This window comes from Suricata suricatta, chromosome 10, assembly GCF_006229205.1.
Source record: "Suricata suricatta isolate VVHF042 chromosome 10, meerkat_22Aug2017_6uvM2_HiC, whole genome shotgun sequence".
Taxonomy (NCBI): Eukaryota; Metazoa; Chordata; class Mammalia; order Carnivora; family Herpestidae; genus Suricata; species Suricata suricatta.
This window is the reverse complement of record NC_043709.1, coordinates 40,180,237-40,195,513: the sequence shown is the minus strand read 5'-3', so window position 1 is coordinate 40,195,513 and position 15,277 is coordinate 40,180,237. Positions and strand designations below refer to the sequence as shown.

The 15,277-nt window shown below is 39.7% G+C and overlaps 1 long non-coding RNA gene across 4 annotated transcripts in view; it reads left to right on the top strand.

The window, feature by feature from the left end:
• Window positions 1–15,277, top strand: part of LOC115303364 — a 112,416-nt gene that overhangs the window by 6,431 nt on the left and 90,708 nt on the right. For 2 of the 4 annotated variants that reach the window (XR_003913999.1, XR_003913998.1), the window contains exon 3: window positions 1,706–1,794. The exons of the other annotated variants lie outside the window; for them this stretch is intronic. This is a non-coding gene — a long non-coding RNA (uncharacterized LOC115303364). The remainder of the gene's footprint in view (window positions 1–1,705; window positions 1,795–15,277) is intronic. 4 annotated transcript variants of the gene reach the window in all.

Sequence of the window (15,277 nt, the reverse complement as noted above, 5' to 3'; positions counted from 1 at the left end):
CTCACATTACAGGGTTGTGAGGGATGTTGTCACATACGAGTACAGCCAGGTTGCCTTGAGTTGTTTTTTCTTTCCTTAGGGAGGGGAGCCTACCACAAAAGTCTGATTAGAACTCACCCATGCCAGGGCACCTGGGTGGTTCAGTCAGTTGAGGTTCTGACTCTTCATATTGGCTCAGGTAACGATCTCACATTTTGTGAGTTTGAGCCCCACAGTGGGCTCTGTGCTCGAGGCACGGAGCCTCTTTGGGATTCTCTCTCTCTCTCTCTCTCTCTCTCTCTCTCTCTCTCTCTCCCCTCATCTCCCCCATAAGTAAACAAATAAAACTTAAATAAAAGGACACAGCCATGCCAATGTGTTTATATACTGTCCATGGTTGCATTTGTGCAACAATGGGAGAATTGGGTAGTTTGACAAGGCCTTATGGCCTACAAGCCTAAAGTATTTAGTATTCAGTCTTTATGAAAAAAATTCACTGATTCATGGGCTAAATATGTATCTGATGTTATCTCTAACCTATGACAACTATGAAAATGTGTATTTCATTAGGTCCTCTCTAGGTCCTAACTAGGCAGGTGGACTGTGCAGCTACCAACATCCCTGTGATAAAACCAGAAGCTCAGAACATTTAAATGCCTTGGGCAAGGTCACACTGCTCACATGGGACTTGTATTGGTCTTCTGTTCTTAAAACGCTCACATTTTATACTATACCATACAAGACAGCTAGAAGAGTAGTGATGGCAAAATGTTTCTTTTATTTTTAGTGGAGAAAAGGACACTCTAGAAATTTTATTCCTAATGCGTTTCCTTTTAAATCTCAGGAAAAAATTAAATTGCTAAATGAGTGACTATAAGTATGCAAGAAAAGGAAGTATTCCCTAAGAACACTTTCCTGCTTTGATCATATTTCTATTCTATAAAATAGTCCACATAATTAAATGCATTAAGATAAGGGTTCATAATAAGAGAAAACTATAAACAGGGATTTTTGACTCTTACTTTCATATAGTGCTTTACAGTTTCTAAAGCACATTGGCGTGTACCGTTTTATATGAGATCACAACTCTGTCCGCTTCGCAAGGCAGGGATTGTGAGCCCTGCTCTGCAGACAAACCTCAGCTTATCTAAAGTTACAAAACCAGTGGTGGAGCCAAGACTTGAACCCCGGTCCTCTGACTTCCAGTTCAGTGTTCCGTGCATAATAAAATAGCTATATTTATTGCCTTTTTAATTTGTGCCAGGAACTGTTCTAAATGCTTTACCATATTAACTTCTTCGAGTTTCACAAGGACATTGTGAAACATGCTCTATTATTATTCCCATTTTACAGATGAGAAAATTGAGAGCAGAGTTGATCCTTTTACTTGCTTAAGACTGCAGAACTCATAGTAGGTGGTAGAGCCAGGATCTGAACTATGCTATCTGGCTCTAGAGCTAGAGCACTTAGCTGCTACACTCTGCTTCTACCTGGGGTATCTGACACAGCTTCCCATGGTAGCACCCTGGACTAATAGCAAACCTGTGTGCTGGGTGAAAGTGCAGCTACATGACTACATTGCCTACTGAGTAACAATTCTAAGAATAGTAATTAAAGGTTTGCAGTATCCTGAGGGATGGGTCTTCGGAGGACCAGGGTTAAGTCTTAAGTTGATCGTTGATTTTTTTTGCCTATTGCATTGTATTGCACTGTATTTCAAATACAGGATGTGGATTTGAAGATTGTATTATCTGCATTTGCCTTCTCAAAATGATAGGATTGTCTGAAAGGATCCATACAAAGAAAATGTGTGTGGTAAGTAGTTTATACCAATAAATATGCATGTATTTGCACATTCTAAGAATGCAAGCACAATCAACAAGATAATGGCAAGCTACTACTTATAAAGTGAGGGGCAATCCTTTGTGAAGAGAGCAATGAAATAAAACAATTGATAATCTAAGCATATCTAATGTATGTAGTTTTATTAGCTCTTTAGAAATATAATTAAAATATACAAGATTATAGAAAAGCATTAATAAAATAATTTTGCAGTCAAAACAGAGAACACTGACATACATCATATACAAAATAATACTGAACCTTGGGCAGTGAGCTGGATCATTCAGTTCAGTAAATAGCAGGAACATTTATTTTTTATTTATTTATTTTTTACATTTATTTATTTATGAGAGACAGAGACAGCTCGAGCTGGGGAGGGTCAGAGAGAGAGGGAGATACAGAATGTGAAGCAGGCCCCAGGCTCTGAGCTAGCTGTCAGCACAGAGCCTGGTGCGGGGCTCTAACCCACGAACCGAACCACGAGATCATGACCTGAGCCGAAGCCGGACGCTCAACTAACTGAGCCACCCAGGCGCCCCTAGCAGGAACATTTAGATAGTTAAATGTTTGGGGCTTGTTCCTGTGATCTGTACAATTTCTTTCTTGCTCTTTGTTTTGCAACTGTTACAAGCAGAATGTCTTATTTGAATATTGTAAAGGACTCCCTGGAAATTATTTGCTATCAGTCTAAACTAGTGATTATGGAACGTATACCTGGTCAACAAGAGTAGCATCACCTGGGAACTAGTAAGAAAGGCAAATTTTTGGACCCCACCCCAGATCTACAAAGAGGAAAAACTGTGGGTACAGAGTCCAACAATCTGGTTTTTTTTTAAAAAATTTTTAATGCTTTTTATTTATTTCTTTAGAGACAGAGAGAGACCGTGCGATCAGGGGAGGGCCAGAGAGAGAGGGAGACACAGAGTCCGAAGCAGGCTCCAGGCTCTGAGCTAGCGGTCAGCACAGAGCCTGATGCGGGGCTCGAACCCACAAACCACGAGATCATGACCTGAGCCAAAGCCGGACGCTTAACCAGCTGAGCCACCCAGGTGCCCCCAACAATCTGTTTAAATAAGTCCTCCAGGTGATTTTATTTAAGAACTGTATTGTATGTGTCTAGAACAGTTAAAATAGAAATAGCTGGGAGGATAGAGAGGGATTCCGAAATATTCAAAATTAATTAGTATCGAATAAAGGTCATTTAAAATGAATCCACTTAAACCACAATTTTACCGTCTTATTATTCAAATAAAGACCAGCGAGTACCAGAATCAGCATTCCTGGGGGCTTGTTACAAGCGCAGACTCTATGGCCCCCCTCCTGACCTGGTTGGATCATAACCTGTATTTTAACAAGATCTCCAGATGATTCCTATGCACATTAATATTTGAGATGCTAAGTTATAGAAATCAATTTTTTAAATGTTTGGGGGGAAAACTTAAAATGATACTTTAGCTTTTTTCTTTTGGATAAAATTTTATTGTAGTATGGTATAATATTCTTCACCACTTTATGGCTGACTTTTGTAGTACTATCATAACCTTTGTAACAAAAATAATTTGAGGGCCTCATTGTTTTCCAAAGAGCCCTTCTAATCTTTAATAGTCGAATCATTCTCTTTTGAAGTGCTTATCATCAGACCTATTTATTTTCCTTTAGTGCATGCACATCGGATCGACTCCTTACCTTTCCATGGCTTTTACATGACCTAGCAGTTTTCCAACATTATGTTCACTGACTTTATGAAGTATACTTTGTTTTTTAAAAAAATTCCAATTCACCTGGAATTCAAGTCAATTTCCATTACATTTGTGGATCTTTATATCTGACATTCAGGCAATGGCTTCCTGACAAGCACTTTGACAGGATGGGTGGGGATGAAACCTTGTGTTAAGCTAGAGGATGTTGGGTTGGAACAAATTTTGTAAGTGGTTGGGTCATTATATCCTTATTATGGTAACTATTGCTTTATTAGGTAGCCTCCTAAATGGGATGGCAGGATAATGGAAACTCAGATAACAATGACAAAAACTGTTAAGGATGATTGTCTCTGGGCAGTAAAAGTCCACATAATATTTATTTCCTTCTTTGTGCTTATCAGTATTTTCTTACCTTTCTAGAATGAATGTATGTTATTTTTGCAACCAGAAAGAAAACCTCTATTACTGAGTAATTTTTTTAAAGTTTATTTATTTTGAAAGAGAGGGAGAGCATGTGCGGGTTTGGGGAAGGGCAGAAAGAGAGGCAAGAAAGAGAGACAGAGTCCCAAGCAGGCTCCACAGTGCAGAGCCTGACTCCAGGCTCAAACTCCTAGATGTGAGATCATGACCTGAGCCAAAATCAAGATTAACCAACTGAGCTACCAAGGAGTCCCTCTTTTACTTAATAATTTTTAAAATTGAGATCTAATTTATTTGGTGTGACCTGATAGGGTAGAGGCCAGAGGCACTAGTGATGAAAGAATTCACCAAGGCAGAACGAAGGAGATGGAAGTTTACTGCACACACTGTAAGGGAGCAGCTGGCGGGAGAGCAAAGCGGAGGCAGAAGTGGGAGGCTGCAGGTAAGGAGGTGTGGGAACTTACGGAATTGTCCTTTTTAGGTACCTGTGCCTGGGTATAAGTTGGTCAGCTAGGGCTTATGGATGTTTTGAAGTGGGTCACCTAATGGGCCTGTTTGTATTCAGCCCAGTGGCCACTATGGACCCTTTTTTTTTAACGTTTATTTATTTTTGAGATACAGAGACAGAGCACGAGCAGGGAAGGGTCAGAGAGAGAAGGAGACACAGAATCCAAAGCAGGCTCCAGGCTCTGAGCTGTCAACACAAAGTCCGACACAGAGCTTGAACCCACGAACCGAGAGATCATGATCAAAACAGATGTCAGAGGCTTAAAACAACTGAGCCACCCAGGCGCCTCCACTATGGGGCCTTTTATCTTATTCAGGTTTCCATTGCCCAAGTTAGTTGCCTAAAAGCAGCCTCTACAATTTACATTTGGTAAAATACACAGAGATCCTAAGTGTTAAGTTCAAAGACTTGTGGCAATTGTAAACACGCATGTAGCCACCACTCCAAACAATTCATGAACTATTTCCATCACCCAGAAGGTTCCTTTGTGTACCCTTTAAACCAGAAATTGCCCTAATACAGCACTCCTCCTGTAATATACACTGCTTCCAAGGCTTTCTAACCTCTACAGTTTTTTCAAAGCACTGCTCTGGAGCAGCACATTATATCCAGATTTCAGCAAATACACATTTGTGTTGGCCTCAAGCATAGAACTTAGGTATGCAGCAGTAGCAGTCTGCATTTCTTCCCACATATTCCCCTTTGTGTATTCCTAACTCAGATTTTAAGTGGAAGATGAGAAAAATGTTTTCCTCTCACTATGTCCCTTCCCCCACAGCCATTCCTTTTACTGTTTTTCCTTCCTGCTTTGAAACAGCTATTACTGCACGGCCAGCAGAGGATTCTATTAAGATGAAAGCTTTGTCCTTGCCAAGGCAGACAAAGGGCTCTGAATAGAGCCTGCTTGCCAGGGTCTAGGAGAGGAAGAAATGTGTTTCGCCCCTCTCTCCCATATCATATCCCCACTGACACCCACATCTGCCCCTCAAATGTCTCTTATTGTTATGGCTCATGGTAACAATAAAAACAGCAAAACTAATGCTGATTAAAAGATAATGAAGTTTAAAATGCATAAAGCACTTTCATAAAGATTATCTCATTTTCTTGGGCATCCCTACAATACCACTTAAATTCTGTGGGGAAATACTATCATTCATTAATTCATTCCTTTGTTCATTCACAGAGCACATATTTATATATGTAGATATTATATGCCAGACAAAATTCTGGGCACTAAGTAACAGTGGCATAAAAGGAATAGTTCCTCCCAAAGCTTATTGTCCAGTGTGGGGAAACAGATGAGTAAATAGGCAATTCTGACTCAGAGTGTAACAATTAGTCTAGGAGCTTACTGAACCCAGGTCAATTATATGAAAAATTGGAAACAGCCTAACTATCTTAACAATAGAAAGATGTCAAATTACTGCACAGCTGCTTGATGGAATGTTTTGTAACCATTGAAAGTCAATTTGGGGGGCGCCTGGGTGGCTCAGTTGGTTAAGCCTCTGACTTCAGCTCAGGTCAGATCTCACGTTCGTGGGTTCAAGCCCCACATCAGGCTCTGTGCTGACAGCTGGCTCAGAGCCTGGAGCCTGCTTCCGGTTCTGTGTCTCCTTCTCTCTCTGCCCCTCCCCCTCTCATGCTCTGTCTCTCTCTGTATCAAAAATAAATAAAAGCATTAAAAAAAATTAAAAAAAAAAGAAAGTCATTTTGGGCGAAGACACATTTAAGGATATATTAATATACACACATTTATTTTATAATCAGATAAAAAAATTGCAATGTGGAAAACAGAATTGCTTAATAAATATGCTAAGGGACTGGCTAGCACCTAGTGATGGAAATTTTTATCTTCCTAAACATCTTAATTTTTTTAATTTTAATTTTTTCTTTTGAGAGAGAGAAAGCATGTGTGATAGAGAGAGTAGGGAAAGGGCAGAGAGAGGGAGAAGGAGAGAGAGAGAATCCCAAAAAGGCTCTACACTGCCAGTGCAGAGCCTGATACAGGGCTTGAACCCACACACCATGAGACCATGACCTGAGTTAAAGTCAGACACTTAACCAACTGAACTACTCAGGTGCCCCTATCTTCATATACATCTTAAATTGAAATCTATTTTCTAATGAAATTTTATTTTATTTTAATGGTTTTGAAATTTTAATTTTAAAATGTGCCCTTATAATTCTTCTATTAATAGGTTATGTATAATGTTTTGTTTTACAATCTAATATTTAAAATAGAGTTTTCAAGTATATACCTGTATTTAATAAACTATTTACAGTGCTTTCATACATTATTTCATTTCATCTCAAAAATAATCCCTTGAGGTAAACGTTGTTATCCCTCCTGTACAGAGAGAAACCGAGGCTCAGTGATGTTCGAGAACATAACCAATATCAGAGTTAGCAGGTTGCAGATCTAGAACTTCAATTTAGTTTTTATTTCCTTTTTTCAGAATTCCAAATCCAGAGTTTCTTGCATTTCACATTGGTACCTCACTGGTTTTATGTACATCCTGATAGGCCCCAGACGTTTCAATGAAACAGGGATGTTTGAACTAGCATAGTGTAACCACTCATGTCCTTAAATTTATCTTCACTGTTGCTTCTTAGAATTAATTACTGAAATAAGTATAATACTTATAAGTATAATGCATAGAAGCACCATATCAATGAGTCCAACTCATCTATGCTTTGTTTATGTATTTTAAAGTATTTTTAGTATGTATTTGTGCTTTCCTGATTATAAAAGTAACAACTGTTTATGTAGAATTTTTTATAATTGGAATTATTCTGTCATATCTGATAAAATAAAACTTTTTCCTCCTTCAGTGTGGTAGGTCCGCCATATAGTTTTTTCGAATTTAATGTTTTATCAAAATAATGCATGGATGCAGATTAAAATAATCAGATACATGATTAAAATTGTAGTGAAAAAGAGCAGTCCCTTTTCTATTCCTCCTGGTCCAATTCCTGTTCTCCAAAAGATAACTTCTGCAATTTTTTTTAGCTGTTTGGAGGTGTATACCTGGATAATCTGAAATAATATGTGAATTCCACTCTTTTCTGTCATTGTTACTGTTTTTAATTGCAGCATTAGCTTTTATATGCTGATTTCTGTGGGAGCCCTTCCTCTCTCTCCTCTGGCACTCCCTCCTCTGTGGAGGAGTGACTTACCTGGCTAGTAAGTAGGTCCATTCCTCTTTCTCTTGCGTGCACCTGCCCGAGGCAAGGTGTCTTCTGCTTCCGTCCTGTGCACGTACGGGGGCAGAATGTGCCCTGTGTGTGTGAGTTCAGCGATGGAGCGGCTAAGTAGGCCCAACTCACAGTTGAAATATTAGGAAGTTCACCCTTCATGGTTCAGTCCAACATCTGTCTGACAGAAGCTGTTACCACCCCACTCCCTATGCCTAGCCTGCTGGTGGCTGCAGGCTACCTGCTAAGCTAGCCTGCTGGTGGCTGTAGCGATGGCCTCCATCTGCCTGACCCCTCTGCATCTTTACTTTTCCACAGAAGGGCTTGCTCTGGCCCCGCAGGTGTTCTTAGTGCTCCCGAAAACAGAAATGCAGAGCAGTCAACACCGTCCTCATCTAGTGGGACCAACTTCCCCACTGCCTGGTGGGACAATTTAAGGTGGGTTCCACACAGTTTCTCAGAAGGTTCCCAGGGGGTTGAGTTCCCTGACCCAGGCTTTACTGGCTTTTCTCACTTCCCTGTCTCTCCCCCATCCTCACTCTACTTCCTAGGATCACTTCCCCCCAAATCTTATCTCTCAGTAGGAAAGTTGATATTTTTATGTTAGTATGTCTGGCTCTAATGTCCATCTCTCAGTTGATTCTGAGCAACCTCCTATTATGGCAGATGAAGACTGAAGCCTACCTCATGATACTTTCTCCTCCCCCACCACACACATGCTTTTCCAATTCCCGTGCTTCTAATATAGTTTATAACCTGTATTAGGTTAAATTAGCATTTATATATTAAATCATTTATTAGATTAGATAATTGCATTAATATGGCCATACATATAAATCTTATCTGATCCACATACATAATATATTACATTGTCTTTCTGCCACAACTTTTGTTTGTAAAACTCTGACCTGATCAAACACACTGACAATCTATCAGTCCCAATTTTCTTTGGTGACATTAACCTGCCTCCTGTTTCGCCTGGACTGATTGCTGTTGGACCTATCCAGACTTAATTTGTCAGAAGGATTATTTCAGTTTAAACTCACCCATGGTGGGGCGCCTGGGTGGCTCAGTAGGTTGAGTGTCCAACTTCGGCTCCAGTCATGATCTCACAGCTCGTGGGTTCGAGCCCTGTGTCAGGCTCTGAGCTGAGAGCCTGAAACCTGCTTCGGATCTGTGTCTCCCTCTCTCTCTGTCCCTCCCCTGTTCACACTGTGGCTCTCTGTCTCTCAAAAATAAATAAATGTTAAAAAATTTAAAAAAAAATAAATAAACTCACCCATCACACCCATGGTGTGGTTTATAAGAACCACACCACTGCAACCATTGATGATCTCCCTCTCCTTCATCCTCTCTCTCTTTTGTTTTTAATTCTTAAATTAAAAAAAAATTTTCCCTAATTAGATACAACACTTTTTTGGGTGTTTATCAGCCATTACTACTTCTTATTTTAGAAAATATCTTTCAGGGGCACCTGCGTGTTGCAGTCAGTTAAGCGTCTGAGTCTTGGTTTTGGCTCAGGTCATGATCTCACAATTTGTGAGTTGGAGCCCCATGTCGGGCTCTGTACTGGCAGTGCTTGGGATCCTCTCTCTCTCCCTCTCTCTGTCATTCCCCTGCTCATGCTCTCTTACAAAATAAATAAACTTAAAAAAAATAGAAAATATCTTTCATAGTTTATTTAGTAAGCAAGAAATTAAAAATAAATCAGAACAAATACTAAAATGCTTCTCTGGTTCACAGAAAAGGTTTGCTTCTTAATCATATTTATTTAAAGACTTCTAAAGCTTTGCAAACTGAAGTCAAAATGATACAGTGAAATATAACAACACAAAAATCCTCCAATTCCACCAACCTAAGATTTTCTCTTTTTTCTTCTGGTCGGTTCTAGTATTTATAGTCTTTCTTTCTTTTAAAGAAGAGAATAAATTCCCATGAAACGCTTCTTACTACAATCATTACTACCAAATGTCTTATAAAATCTCTGGGCTTCTGTACTGCCAACAAAGGTATGAGGTCAAGGCCACTGTTTATTGGTGAAGCAGTACTTTAATGACGCAGCCACAGGCAGCTTAAGTAAGAGGGAACAAGGGCTTGACTTGAGCTAACAAAAATTACCTGCGTAACTCTGGCAGTTAGTTTTGAATTATGAAAACCTGACCAGAAGGTTAAGGAATAGCTGGAGACACTCAAAGGATTTTTCTAGGAGAATCCTTAAGGAAAATATTGTTCTTCAGTGTATGTGTTACCAGTTTTCCAAAACAGCAATCTGAATTTGATAACTGGGTTCCAAACTTCCCCTCGCTGTGACTTGGCCTCGTGGTTTCTCTCCTCTTAGGGGATCCTAGACATGGATATTATAGGATATATCTTAGCTGTCACTGAGACATGGCCTCCAGCTCATTACCCCAGTGAGTCAGCTGGACTCCGCTTGAGCCCACGGAAGGGTAGTGGCTGTGGCTGCATTGTGAAATTGACCTGCAGAAAAGACTTCTTGCTAAAAGTGACTTTTCTTGTACTACGCAGCAAGGAGGATGGGGCTCAGGAGATAAAGCAGCATTCTCTGAAAGGATTTAAAGACATAGAGTATCAGGAAAAGTAGCTTGGGGTACGTTTTTATAAATGGATAGAAGACTTTTAGTGTATACGTCGTAGACCAAGTATTTCAGCAGCATTTGCCAGTGGCCTGTGTTATTGAGAAAGGTCCCTGAGAGCTGAACATAGAGGGTTAGGAACTTGAGCTCTGGAATCTGACAGACATGGATTGAATTCCAGTTCTACCACATACCAGGGCAGGCCCTCTGGTAGTTTGCTCAACTGCTTTATTTTACTCACTCATATAAAATGAGGACTAAAGATATTAAAACTTCATAAAGTTTTTAGGAGGATCAAATGAGAGAATGCATGTGAATGTTAAAATACTGCTTTGCAAGTAGAATAGTAACACTGCTTTGCTAGCAGTTTATACCATTTATGAAGATTGTCATATAATTACTTAAAACTATAGCCTATAGCCTTTTAAATACCAAGAGAAACATGTGAGTGACTCAAATAACTTCTTGAGAGAAACAAACATTTTGTTTGCCTCTTTGAACATAGCCAGTCTTAAATCTCAGCTTGTGAATCACCATGCTGGAGTCCAGTGTAGGACAGAGAAACAAGGCTTAGTAACAATCGAAGTGGCAGTTTACAAAGCTTCCCTGAGAGTGGGTGGTTCTTGTTTCTTCCCAAGAGTACACTGTCAGTGACCAACCAGGAACAAAAAGTCCTCAGAGATTATAAATAATAATATTAATGACTAAAAGAAACAGGCAACAGAGGCAAAATAGGTTGGTTCTGAGTCACACTGACAGGGATGGATCCTGAAAAGTCTTGTACTTTTATTTTTATTACTTGGAAATTTTCATGTTTTCTTTTGAAGAGCCTTCCCTGCTGTGGTGAGGGAACAGGGAAGATACGGCAGGAGGGCAAAGGGTGTGTGTGTCTACAAATAGAATTGTAAGGTTCTTTTAGATGATTATTGTTTGTGTTGCAGAGGGATTTAGGTAAAGCTGATAGATTTGCTGCTGATCTCCCTCAAAGTCAGATAGGAGACGTGCCCAGATGTTTTGCTTTGTCTCAGAGTCATTTGTTTTTGTTTCCAACAGCCTTGACAGAAGTAGGAGTGGAGGAATAGAATCCAGAAGTGAGAGCTCTTTCCTACTTAGATATTAGCATGTAGAGTAAATGAAAGTTAGGATGACGGACATCTTCAGTACGGAAAATTTATGAACTGTGTGATGATGAACAAAACCGTAGGCCTTGTTTAAATTATGTCTCGAACAACCCTGGTTTTATTAAGACACCTTTTTACCCTCAAATAATAATGGTCTTGTGGAGAAGAGAAATCTTGCAAACACATAAAATAAATTGCTAGCACCATGTCTGTGTGCAGCATAGCACTGTAGTTACCAACTTGGAATCTGGAGTCAGACAGCCTGGGTTCAAATCCAATTACTGGTTGTATAACTTGTGGCAAGCTGTTCAACAACCTGGTGTTTCGGTTTTCTCTTCTGTAAAATGGGGATGATAATATCATCTACCTCGTAGAGTTGCTCGGAAGATGAGTTTATACATGTAAAGTGCCTAGAATATTATTATCCAGGATAATCTAGTATATGCAAGTGGCATATATTATTTTTTTAAGTCTTCATAACAATCCTATAAGTAGGTATTATTAACTCGATTTTTTGGAAAGGAACTATTAACCTTTGGGGCCTGAAAGACCTTGATTTGAATTCTACCTCTTAGATGTTTGGCCTGGCCAAGACATTTAAAAGTCCCTGAGCTAATCTTCAGGGTATAATGCCTACTTCCCAGCATTCTGTTAGAATTGCATGAGTTGGTGAAGGTGAAGCACCACACGTAGCAAATGTTACCAGGCCTGCTGCATTCCACGTCTCCAGAAAACATTGTTCTTGTCATATTTTATTTCATTTCTTATATAGAAATCCTTATTTAATCACATTCAACCTTATTTGAAGTTTTTAATGATGAAAAATCCATTACTTTAAGTAGTCTATTATTTTTGAGGATTTTTAAATTTTGGGGAGATTCTGCATTATGATGAACTGAAATTTGTCTTTATTCTTTTGTCTGTTATATAATCTTAGTATTTATATCTAAAATATTCATCAAAAATGAAGCATACTGTTACCCAAATGTTTTTACTGGTAGGTGTGGGCTTTTTTTTTTTAAATTCCAGTGTAGTGAAATCTGTCTTTCTTATAACATGAACCCACTGAGCCTGGCTCTGCTCTTTTGAATGGCACAAATGAGTCTACTATAGGATCCTTATAGTTCTTACACAGGATGGGTAAAAGGAAGGCATGAGCCAGGGATAATTATGCATACATTTCAGGGGTGTATGAACCTAAATAGGGAAAAAATGGCATCTTTATTTTAGTTTCTCTCTAAATAAATTCAGATTTCCTTGAATTATGAATGAAGGCAATGAAGAGCAGTTATTTTTTTAAATGTCTAGTCTTGTTTTCCTTCTTTCTTTCTTTCTTAGCATGACTGAGTGAGGGGTAGAGAGAGAGGGAGAGAGAATCCCATGAGGGGTAGAGAGAGAGGGAGATAGAGTGGAGACCCCAAGCGGGCTCTGGCTCACCCAAAGTGGGACTTGGGCTCATGAACCACCATGAGATCATCACCAGAGCTAAAGTCAGATGCTTAATCAACTGTGCCACCCAGGCACCCCTATGATTATTATTTTAAAGTTTACTTATTTATTTTGAGAGAGATAAAATCTCTGCCCTTGAAGAGTTTTTCATTTAATGACAGAGACAAGTAAAATATAGAAATGTATATAGAAGCTAAACAAAGTGTTAAATAACAATACCTTCTTTCCAAGTAGAAATAAGTTTTTGGAGGGCAAGCATCACCTTTCCTTCCTCCCTCCCTCCCTTCTTCTTTTTATTAACTTTAAAAACCATTCATTGCATCTAACATATATATTTCCTGTCAAACCTTTCTAATAAATTTCAGGCTGGTATGTTGAACTCATGTATTCTCATTAAACATTTCAAGATTGTAGGCCTTGATCATTAGGCACTAAATGGCGTGTGTCTACATGAACAATGTAAGAGTAATTCTTTCTGCAAATTATGAGTTGATTTTCCTTTTGGCAATCTCTATGATGATGGTGATGATGATGATGACGACGACAACATCAGACTTTAGAGACAGCATGAATATTTCAAGTCAGATTGGTGTCGTGAGGCTTTGTAAATGACAGTGCTAGGCCAAATGATCTCAAACAGCAGTAACATATTTGTACTTTATTGACACTTATCAAGAGAGACCCTTTTTTTTAATATAACCTATGACTGAGTTTCATAATAGTCATTCAGTTCTATAATGGTCATGAGACCAGTGTAAGAGAGATGTCAAGATGTTTTAAGTGGAACCATATTATAACATAGTTTAGTATAAAGAATACAATGCGTGTGTGTGTGTGTGTGTGTGTGTGTGTGTGTGTTGTGTGTGTTATTGGTCAATCCACAGTCTAAAAAATGCCATTATAAAATAAAAGCCCTTTATTTAACTGATTATGGTGTTAAGGATCTTTTTACATAATACCAAAAAGACTTTTATGGAATTAAAATCAATTTTCCTGCCTACATTAGCATGTGAACTTTCAACCACATAAATGAAAATTATTTTTATGTGTATTTGGAAATGGAAAGAGGTTGTTAAAATTGAAGTAGTCATGGCTTTCACCTTCATAATATTTAATATTCCAATTAAAGCATAAATTATGACCAGTTTGAAAACTGAAGCATCTTCCTTAAAAATCAGTTTCTTTGAATTTGAGTACTCGAATAAAATGGAAAATGTACTGCACACTTAAAGCAATTTCTTCTTAAGGTTCACAGAGAATTACAAGTGTAAAATAATGTGCAAAAGCATTAGCTCTTATTATTCATGACAATTCAGTTAAGGAAAGGTAAGAGAATTGTCTTCAGGACATCTTTTTTTTTTAATGTTTTATTTATTTTTGATACAGAGAGAGACAGAGCATGAGAGGGGGAGGGGCAGAGAGAGAAGGAGACACAGAACTAGAAGCAGGCTCCAGGCTCTGAGCTAGCTGTCAGCACAGAGCCTGACACGGGGCTCGAACCCACGAACGAACGTGAGATCTTACCTGAGCCGAAGTCGGAGGCTCAACCGACTGAGCCACCCAGGCGCCCCACATCTTTTTATTTTTAATTAAAAATTTTAAATTATTGATGTTGTGAGTTTCAGTTAAGTGCCATATGTTGGGGTTAAGTTTTTAACCTTTCTTGTAATGCAAGGAAACCCTAGAGGAGCATGTAGGCGAAGGAAAAGTGGCTCTGCTGAGACGTGTAACAGTGACAGGGGAGCAGTGAGATGTGACACCAAGTCAGAGAGGAAATGCCCAGGCAACTGGAGGCTCTCCCAAGTTCCTCTGAGACTTAGTATCGGTGAGGAGCCAAGATGGCGGAGAGGAAGGGAGCTCTGTAAACTTCGTCTGTCCCATCGATCGAACTGAGAAGGACATTGCTCTCATCTGCAAGAGCGGAAGGAGAAAATACGGACTCCAGAAGGAAGAAAACCTGAAGGATACCTGAGTGAGTGAGTGCAAACTGGGGAGATTGGAAAACAGGCCAGCCCAAGACAGGCAGGGGAGGTGGGAGCCCCAGCCCAATGCAGGGCAAGCGCGTGGAGCCCGAGAGACAAAGGGAAGAGACAGAGAGACTGAACACGCTCATAGTACTGTCTCTGGGGAAGAGGTAAAGAACGCTTAACTGCGCTTGGAGAGAGAAGCTCACTCCATAGATAACTGCTGGGTAGCCTAAATCCCGAACCCTGGTGGCGCAAAGGAAGGAACAGCTTCCAGTCCGGTGCCATCTTGGTGAGGAGTTGGTGAAGGCTGCCACGGCGGTGATAGGGGTGCTCACTTCAACCTCGGTTTTGGGAGTGGGAGCACGCACCTCATTTCCACGGTGCATTTTGCCCCCAGCATTGGCCCCGTGAAACCTGAATCCCGGGTGCCAACAGGGAAAAAATAGCCCCCACCTCTGCGTGATCCCGGCAGGAAATTGGCAGCAGTGGGTGCGCGCCCAGG